Source organism: Brassica napus, chromosome A3, assembly GCF_020379485.1.
Source record: "Brassica napus cultivar Da-Ae chromosome A3, Da-Ae, whole genome shotgun sequence".
Lineage (NCBI taxonomy): Eukaryota > Viridiplantae > Streptophyta > Magnoliopsida > Brassicales > Brassicaceae > Brassica > Brassica napus.
In genome coordinates, this window is record NC_063436.1 from 26,869,962 (window position 1) to 26,880,611 (window position 10,650).

At 27.9% G+C, this 10,650-nt stretch overlaps 1 long non-coding RNA gene across 2 annotated transcripts; it reads right to left on the bottom strand.

Annotated features, from left to right (window-relative positions):
• Positions 1 to 6,778: 6,778 nt before the first annotated feature.
• On the bottom strand, positions 6,779 to 8,587 carry LOC106444629. 2 transcript variants are annotated; one of them, XR_001288299.3, is made up of 3 exons: positions 8,341 to 8,587; positions 8,104 to 8,241; positions 6,779 to 7,796 (listed from the first exon to the last, which is right to left on the bottom strand). It is a non-coding gene; the product is annotated as an uncharacterized LOC106444629 (long non-coding RNA). The 2 variants fall into 2 exon arrangements; XR_007326578.1 differs by having other exon boundaries at positions 8,104 to 8,587.
• Positions 8,588 to 10,650: the final 2,063 nt, after the last annotated feature.

A 10,650-nucleotide genomic window follows, 5' to 3' on the forward strand; every position in this document is an offset into this window, starting at 1 on the left:
GAGACTTGTTGAATAATAACTTTGTAATTATTTTTGATAATGGGTGTGACTGACAATTGTTGTAGATGCTCTCCACATCAGTAATTATATCCACATCCCTAAATCTAAGCCAATCTTGATTTGTACTTTTTTAAAGCTCACAATTATTTTTTAGAAATCCACAGTACTTTTTAAACTTATGTCTTTATAATTTCTTTTTAGAGATAAACTAGACCTCGACCCGCACATTTCAATTATTTTTATATAATTTTTTTAATTTTAAATTAATATATATTATAATATATATGTATATATCAATTTTTAAAACATAATACGTTTACGGTATTTTTTTCATTTAATATATATTTTTAAACTTCCACATGTATTTGTATCTTTTTCTATATATATATATTTTGGATTATTATTTCATTATTAAAATTGTAACTATATATATAAAGATTAGTAAAATATTATTTTATTATCATTTTCTAAGATATTGTAACATTTCACAAATTTAGAAAGTTTTAAAAAAAAATATTTTTCGCTTCACAGATTTATATTATCGAGTAAATAATTAAACACTGGTTTAATGTAGTAAATATTAATCATGGTTAGATAATATGATTTTTGTTATTTAAAAAAGAATCTTTATAATTTTAAAAGTTACCATCGACAAATATTTAAATAATTAATATATGGAGGTATAGCATTACAATATTAAATTATATATATTTAATTTATACTATCCATAAATCCAATAAATCATCTATTATTTAAATCCAATTATTGATAGTCCAATAAAAATTTCTGGTAGGCCCAAAATTTAAATGATAAGATTAGAGATTAAATGTAACATGACTTTCTATGAATAGGTTTATTAGGTCTATTTTTTAAAAAAAATCACACATGAATCAAAGTTGTGACTCCTGTTTTAATATATAAGATACCTACGTCTCAAATTTAAAAACTTTTAAAAATCAAAAATCTAGAGTCAAAACAGAAAAAAATCACAATAATATTTCTATATTAAAAAATGAATCATAGCTCTTACCAATCAAATCCAATCCCTTTCTTATTAAAGGAGGAGCATTGGTAGAAATAAACCTTGGCCTCACGTGTTTACCACATGCACTTTCACTTACTTTTTAAAAAAACCCTTTACGTACTAGAATAATTACAGACAAATGCCACTGGTCATTTGTTTATACTATATGATTTCAGATTTCAAAAATAACCTTTGAATTCTCATCTTGATTACATTTCGATTTCAAAAAAAAAACGGGGATCTAACTAAGGCAGCATATTAACTTCTTCCTAAGAGAGGCTTTATGGTATGTTCAAAAATTTGGAAGTGTTTCATTTAATTAAGGCAACAAAATAAGTGTCTCATCTAAAGTCATAAACGCTTTAGTACAATTTTTGATTCTTTAAACGTGATACAACTAAGTTCTTTACGGTTTGCATTGGTTATTTTAACCTGTACGAAAGTTCATATCATAACCTGTACGAGTGTTCATATCTAATCTTGCAACAAGCAAACCATGTTTATTAAAAAACTAATATCAAATCGTTTATCATAATGTTCATATCATAATCTATACGAATGTTCATATCAAATCGTGGTAAGATATTTTCGATTCAATTCATCGAAAATAACCAATTATTCCCAACCCTTAATGCTTCAAAATATTAAGGAAACACAATTAAATTGTTAACGTATTCAAGGAAACAAAATTCAAAGAATTGAAAAACTTACCTTGATCGATAGGAGAATATTTCTGAAATATTTTTTGCGTGACCATCACTGATTTTTCTTACCTATTTCACGTCCAGGCATCACACAATATATAAATCAGGTAACTGGTATACACAGTATTCATTTTCCATCATTAATATTGGTTTCTTCGATTGAATTTGACGTGGTGATGAAAGACCTAGGCTCCTTGTTGATATAAATAGTAGAGTTGTTCGTTTCCATCTCCTCACCATTGCCTCCTTCTCTAAACTCCTTTAGCACTACATTTCTAGCAAACACAAAAAAATTAATGGCAGGTTTTAACTCTGTTGCCGACTTGAAACCCTATAAGACTATGAGGAGAGTGAAAATGAGTATTGTGAGACTGTGAATTTAAATAATACTAGATTTTAACCCGCGCTTAAAAGCGCGGGTTATTTTTCAGTTGATAAAAATATATGATATGAATTAGTATTTTAGTCTTGTTATACATTATTATGTTACAAAATTTTATTATATCAAAAAAAATTATTATTATGTAATTATATTTTTAATCGTTTGATTACTTTTTTCAAAAAAAATTATATGGATTGATCAGACTCAGTGCGTATATTATTTTAAAATAAATTATTTTTAATTAGATGAGAACAATACTTTTATATCAAGTTTGGACCCATCGTCGAACCAGTAAACACGAAGACTTGTACATAAGCTGGTTTAGATTTAATGAAAACTCGTTAATTTAAAGCATGCAAACTTCGAAAAAAAGTGCAATCAAGTGTGACCCGGCATTTGGTTTACATGGTAGGAAAAAAATAATCTTCAATAATATTTTAAGAGATAAATGAAACTTCTAATATATTAATGTAATAAAAAATAATTTAACGTAAATATATATAATTTTGTTTTAACAAATGATTTGCTAAAGTGTTTTTTTATTAAATTTGATTTTGTAAATATTTAGAATTATATAATGTTAGATGACATGATATAATATGATGTGTGATATGCTTTCGTTTTAATAATTGATATCTAAATATTATATATCCATCTTTGAGCATGATATATGATGTATATAACGTTATTGAATAACAACAATAACATTGGATGATAATAAGAAAAATAATTAGAGAAGTGTATCATACAAAATAAGAAATAATAATAGGATTTGTTTAAATTATTTAAATTATTTATAGTTATTGTAGTTAATGGTAGGATAAAAAATAAAGAGTTTTATATAGACTAGGGTTAAACCCGCCCTACGGGCGGGTAAACAAATATACAAATAATTTAAATATATTTAAAATGTTCAATTCATTTTTAGCTAAACATTAATTTACTTTTTATATATTTATCATGTTAAACTTGTCTATCTATTTTACAAATCATAAATTTAATTAACTCTTAAAATTAGAGCTGTTCAATATGGTAAAACCGAACCGTACCGAACCGAACCGAAATAGACAATATGGTTTGGTTTTGACATATACCATATAAACCGAATGGATATAATTTTATAAAAACCGTAGGATTTGGATATGCTTTGGTATATAACCGATTAAACCGAATAAACCAAACAAAAACCGATTAAAAGTAGAAACATGTAAATATGTATCTATTTATAACAATACATGAAAATCTATTTGTTATATAAGTTAAATTTGTGTTAATAACTATTACCATAATTTTATAGTAATAAAAAACTTTAATTTGTAAAACACTTGAACTATAACTAAATAACAATACATCGCAATTCAGACATCTTATTTTCTAAGTCTTTTTTTGATCTTTTTGATTTATTTTAGTCTTCACTAAATTAATATGAAGATTATAAATTTGATGGAAAATTTTCAATTGAAAAAGCATGACTTTAATGAACACTAAATATGGAAGAGTGGAAAAACTTTTCTTTCATGTTTTTGTTTTGTTTCATATTTTTATTTTCAAAATTTCAAGCTTTGATTTTAGTTATAGATTTGATTATTTTATTTGATGGTAGAAGCATTTTTACTTTTTTGTTCATTTATTTAAACATGTAATATATTTTTAATAAATGACTGTGTTGACAATATGACTAAAATTCATATAATATGATCTCAAACAAAATAATTATGTTTTTTGGTATAAAACCGAATACACCGAAAACCGACGGTATATAAACCGAACCGAACCGAAGTAAATATGGATTTAGAATGGTAGTTATATTTTACTAACCAAAATACCGAAAACCAAAAATAACCGAACCGAAACCGAACCGATATCCGGATTGAACACCCCTACTTAAAATCATAAAATAGATTTTTTGTTTAAGTTTGTTATAATTTAGCTTATAACGATATGTCACCTCAATTATTTTTAACAAAACAACATCTTTTTTTTCTGAACAACAACAAAAAAACATCTAACAAATAGTTGTAGACTTAATCTAAATCGAATGTTAAATTTTCTAAGTTGCTCTCATTTTTATATACAGTCACACACAAAAAGTATTATTGTAAACTAAGTTTGTCATCATCTACCTTTATTGTGGAAAATCATCATCTGTCGACTTAAAGGAACCGTTTCTTATGTGTTTGCCTCTTAAAATTTTCCGACAAACAATAATGTTTTTTTTTTATTTTAATATATATGAAGATGTTTAGTTATTATGTATTGTATATTTTATATTTACTTATTCGTATATACAAAATAAGAAACAATAATGTTTACCTTGTTTTCTAAATTAGCACATCTCATTTAATTTTCGATGATCCTAGACTGCTTTTGTTACAATGAAACAATAATGTGATAAAGACCAAACGAATATTATTAAAATTAATCACATTTTTTGACCGAGCTACGATTCATTAAAATAAAAGCAAGTTTACCCACCACAAAAAATTGTCAAGTTTAGAGATAAGAGAGTTGATTTTGCCACTGCATCAACCTCTTTATTACATAATATAGGGATGCGATGGAAAGAGCAAGCTTTAAAGAAGCTGCTGAAATGGTCAATATCAAAGAGAATGCCATTACTCTCCTTGATGAGTGTAGCTTGGAGAAAATTAGACAACATGGATGCCTTAAAATCGAAGAAAAAAATATGAACAATAGTTTGTCATTTACTTGTGCAATAAGTTGATCATGCTAACCGTTATCCGTATATACCTATAGATATTATATATTAAAATTTGTATAACTTTATATATAATTTGATAGTAAATGTGACGATAACGTTTTACAATAATACAATGTTTTCTAAATTAAATTCTTATCCTAAAAAATGTGTAAATAAGAATTATGATGTTAATATCTGAATGATGAAAATCAACTGATAAAATCTACACTATTATTTCTGAAGTGATTTTGCTTATTTGTCATGTTCTCCATGATTTTAGATAATTTTGCTTATTTTTTTTATTTTTTTTTTGTCATCAACAAACAGACTCATATAGATTCTGCGAACCAATACGGTAACTCCGCATCCATGTGAACGACGAAAGACGATTGTTTTCTGGCACATCGTGCTAGACTATCCGCCTTTTGTTTTTCTTGTCCGGGGTACATGAATGATCTCTGAGCTAGTAAAACATGTCTTCAGTAGCTTTATGTCGTGCAGATAACTCTCAAACGCCGGCCATTCCTCTGGTTCCGAAACCATCTTCACCAATTGAGAACAATTCGTAGCAAAAGTAACTTGAAACTGATGTAAATTCTTCATACATTCCATTGCCCATATCAATGCTTCCATCTCTGCATGAAGAGGTGAAATACATGACCTAGAATTTCTTGCACCCATCAATCCCTGAAAGCCCTCGAGTATGCTATACCATCCTTGACCTGAATAAGGTTCTTCATTTTTCCAGGAACCCTAATTTTGCTTATTTGTCATGTTTTATTAGGTTTTAACTAAATTATTGATTTATTATCTGTTATTAGCTGAGTCATTAATATATTAATTTAAAAATATCCTTAATGAATCTTGTATATAATTAAAACGAATGTTAATAATATTAAATTTCTGTGTTATATTTAAAAAAAAATAAACAATATCTTCACTGAATTTTATATATTATTAAAAATGAATTTTATTTTAATAGTATAAATTTTATATGTTATATGTTACATTAAATAATTGATTATAAAATAATATAATAGAATTATAAAAAAATAAGATTATTCTTATCTATATTGTGTTGCTATCTGAAAACAATATTTTATTATAAACTTTAAAAATTTAAGATAAAAACAATTAATAATAATATTACTCAAGCAAAAAAATCATATAAAAAATTTTTCTAAACTATTTCTAAGATATGAGTGTTTTAAAAAAAAATAACACAATAGTAAGTATATATTTTGATAAAAAATATTTGACATATATAAATACTTTGATGTTTGATTTAACTATTTAAAACAATAAATAATAACTTATTATGTTAGTTTTAGATTAATAAAACATAAGCTAATAAGTATCCATAAGAAGTTTATGCCCGTATGTGCGGACAAAATACCTAGTAAATCTTTATTAGTAAAGAAGAGTAAGCCAAACCGATGGTTACGTTTTTATACATGCAATAAAAACATAAATTATAAAAGAAAAGTAAAACATATTTATGTATATTAATTATGAAGTAATCGAATTATTAAGTAATCCATTGAAGTTAAACTTGTGATCACTCTAAAGTCTAATGCCATTGTGCTCACTCTAATTATTAATTATTAAATTATAAAAGGAAAATATATTTATGGATATTAATTATTAAGTAGTGCCATTGTGATCACTCTAATTAAATGGATGGTATATATTTTACATTCAGAAATTTCTTACTCACCTTTGTGAATAGTAACATATTTTGTTATTATTAGTGGTTGTGATAATGCTTATTAAGACGTCGGCTGCTATTCCGGATGAGTTTTAGTTTTGGTTTACTTGCATGAGAAGTAAGGAAGAATATGTGTTTTAATTTTGTAACCATATATGAGAGTGAATAAAATAACATTAGAGAGGATGAGTTTAACATTTTCACCGAAGCAACATATAAACTATCCCTCCACAGCTTTAAAGTGATTTGTTGTCGTTCACGCATGATGTTATGTGTCATTCTTTTTTTTTGGCTTAATGTTATGTGTCATTCTTGCACTCCTAATGTTTTGTTTTCAATATATCTCGTGGAATGTTGTTATTATGTAGATTTAATGAACCATATGTAACTTGTTTGAGATGTTAATGATGGTATCAGGAAGTGTGGTGTCGCAGGAATAAATTATTCATTTAGATAATAATGCTTTCCATGTGCAGACGATTTGAAGTGAAGTGTGGTGCTTATTTCTTAACAAATAGAGCTAAAGAAATAGATGTGCTGACGATTTGAAGTCATATGACTTTGTAGTGATTTGAAATTAAATTAAAAACTATAAGGCGTTGTGAGTGTAAGCCGGTAAGGTAAACTGGATAAGGCCAGTCTGGGTGGAAGTGCAAATTTATTAACTTGCAAATGTCTGAGCGGTGCAAATTTAGAAAATATAGAGCAACAAAACATAATCTATAAAAGACTTGAAGTGCTCTGACTTCGTTGAACTTGGAAATAAAATAAAAAAGCTAATGCAACGGACAGTCCACATGTCTTGCAACTTCAGCTCCCTTTGTTCTTCTAAATTACTTATTGTGTTGTTTCTTTCCAGAGGACTCAGCTTTCTTCTCTTGTCATCATCGCTTCTGTTCCTATAAAGACAATGCTTTAATTAGATAACAACTTGCTTTTGAAATCGAACATATCAGACGAACAAAAGATCATAGAATGAGAGAACCACACAAAAATCCATTTTTAGAATGAGAGTTCAGAAGCCTGAAGTTTATAAAAAGTGACTCTTGGCTACCAAAAAAGTTTTGCAGAGAAGGTGAAAAAAGAAAAATCAATCAATTGAGCAGACTCTTGGAAAGGAAAACACTTCGGAAGAGATTTTTCAGTGAGTAAACGCCTCCTTGTCAACCGAGAGTAACTGAGTAGTCAGTCATCTTGAACGGGTCGATCAATTATTTCAAGGTGAAGTGAGAGCTATCATCCTCATCTCAACTCCATCTCCTCACATAGCCACGTATCTAAACACAGATAAACAGCAGAAAATTATATTTTTGGCATCAAAAACACATATGGATTCAAACACTAAATTTCTCTCAAACAGAGCTACAAAACAATGTTGCGCTTGTGGTTAAACACAAACAATCCAAGACCTAAACTTTCTATGTTAAATAGACAAAACAATAAGCCTTACAGACAATCAAGCAATATTCAGGACATCAAGGATACACTTTCATTTCGTAGACGAACTAAAACTCCATAATCCATAATCCAATATCAAATTTCAATTTCAGATTCAAATCATAAGAAGAAGAAGAAGAGAGTGACCATGATGACCGAGATCCCGAGAGGAGGAATGAGAGGTACAGAATCAGAGATCTCCACGACTCCTTCGTGCTTAGGGCTGATTCGAACCGATGAGGACTCTCCGTTCATCGCAGTTTCTTGTGTTGCAGCGAGAAGCCACTAAAGAAGAAAGATTGATTAGTTAGCCATTCACACAATAAAATTAACTTTGGTGTTATCACGGATTGAGAGGATGATGTTCAAGGAAAGAGGGCTTACCTTTTATAGGTGCATAGAGACCAACTTGCAGAGGGATAAGATGCATCAATCTCAGATCATGCTCAGACGCGGATTGATGGTATTAAGAGGTTTGTTAAAGCGATGAATTAATAACCTCTAACGTTTCGAAGAATTAGAAAGGAACGTGTAAAGACGCAACCGAAGCTTCTTACAGATAGGCCGAAAACAATATATGATTGGCCCACAAACAATGTCCAATTCGATGATCCAATATTCGGTGGTGATGTGGAGAGATGAAGCTATATGATTGGCTAGAATTTATAGTCCTACGTGGACAGGCTAAATGGGGTTTATATTTGGCTTTTAGTATAGGTTAGATGTTATAAATTCTTTTATAAATATTTTTAAAAATATTTTCTTTTAATAATATAAATTTTCAATCGCATCTATAATATATTCTTATTAAAAATCATCATAACAATATATTTAGATATATATATTTAGAATATATTGTTAAACTAAATTAGAGAAATATAAGGTAATTGATTATTGCATAGTTAGAGAAATATAAGATAATTGACTATTGCATAGTTAGAGAAATATAAGGTGAGACCAAAAAAATAGTTAAGTCTAATGAAAGAGTCCAATAACTTTTCATAGGTAGATTTTTTAAAATTCATTCCCTTTTAATAGTATAGATTTTTAAATTCTCTAGATGATCTCTTTGCTATTGCTCATAATAGGATTGCAAACGAAGACTTCTGAAGGCATTATTGACAGCAGTTATTTTGTCTCTATTTTTAATTTTCTTTTGTTTTTTATACATTGTTCCTTTTATATTTTATTAGACTATTGCTTATGTTTTATTTAATATTTATATTTATAATTTATCCGTATGCAAACAAATATACAATTTAATTTTAATGGCCATCGCATATAAATTTATATTGACATACTAAAATTCTTAGCTATAATCCGTATTTTCTTACATATATTTTTTTTACTATGGCTTTAACTTTTATTATGTCTAAATATTAAAAGTTATAATATTTTAATAATCTCCTCGTTCCGCGCAGGGCGCGGGTTATCACATAGTATAGTACTATTTGTCAAGTCATGATTTGCAGTAAAATCTGTGATAATAGATTCTGTAACAAAAACAAATAACTACTTATAAGTTATAACTATAATATGTAAAAATCATTTAAACTTAAACAAATTGTCTGAAAATCTTTGAATTCCTATCAGTTCTTCACCTAATTATTCACACCTCAGATATATTTCCTTTTTACTACCTTTATATATGAATGGCCTTAATTGGACTACAATTTTGACAAAATCTTGTCCTTGACAAAATCTGGAATTTATATTTAGACGTATATGATATATCTCCACTAAAATAGTCCTTATTTCAGTAAAGAGTGTATCAAAATTTATTGTCTTTCCTTCTTTTATGGTCAAAGCATTTAGGGCATCAGCAATGGTGATACTCAAAGCACAAATTTTTAGAAATAGTAGTTATGATTATTTTATTTTATTTTTTCAGATTTTTTTTCTTAAAAAAAACTAACCAATCGTGGGACGCCACATGTCAGTGGGGCCCGCAAATAGTTAAGAGGCTCAGCAAATCGAATCCTTAGCTAGGGAGTTTATGAGTTTTTATTGGCACAAAAACATAGATGAAGTGGGGCTAACATAATTTTATAATAATTTTTTTCTTAAGGATTTGTGCTAAGGATCATTGTTGCAGATGGTGTTAGAACACCTGCAATGGTGTTACTCTAAGAGGAGTCCTTAGAAAAAGTGTATTTTGATTTTTTAAATATTATTATTTATTTTTTCTTTTTTAGATAAAAAAAATAAATATCAACCAATCACGGGTCGCCACATGTCGTCGGAACCCGCAAATAGTGCAATGATTCACTAAGAAAGAGTCCTTATTTAGGAATTTTAAGGATTGAATCCTTAGCTTTTGGTGGAGTCTACCGATTATTTAATTATTTTTTTCCTAAGGACTCCCCTTTAAGGATTCCCATTGTGGGTGCTCTTATATCCATAATGGTCCAACCTTGTAATTCCTTTTTTTTGGCTACCAAAAAATATTTAAATGGCCCTATGAAGTATGAACTCCTTATATTTTAATAACATTTTTGTCACATTTATTAATTTTTATCTCTTCCCCAAATAAAAAAAAAACTAAAAGGGTTTCAAATCAAACAAAAAAACAGTTCAATTGTATGTATAAATTGAGAGAAAACCCACATTGTTTTTTCTTCTCTAAAGTTACATCCAGCTGCTTCATCACAAGCTTGATCACTAAAAGCTTCCTCCTGGAAAAAAAACGAGAGA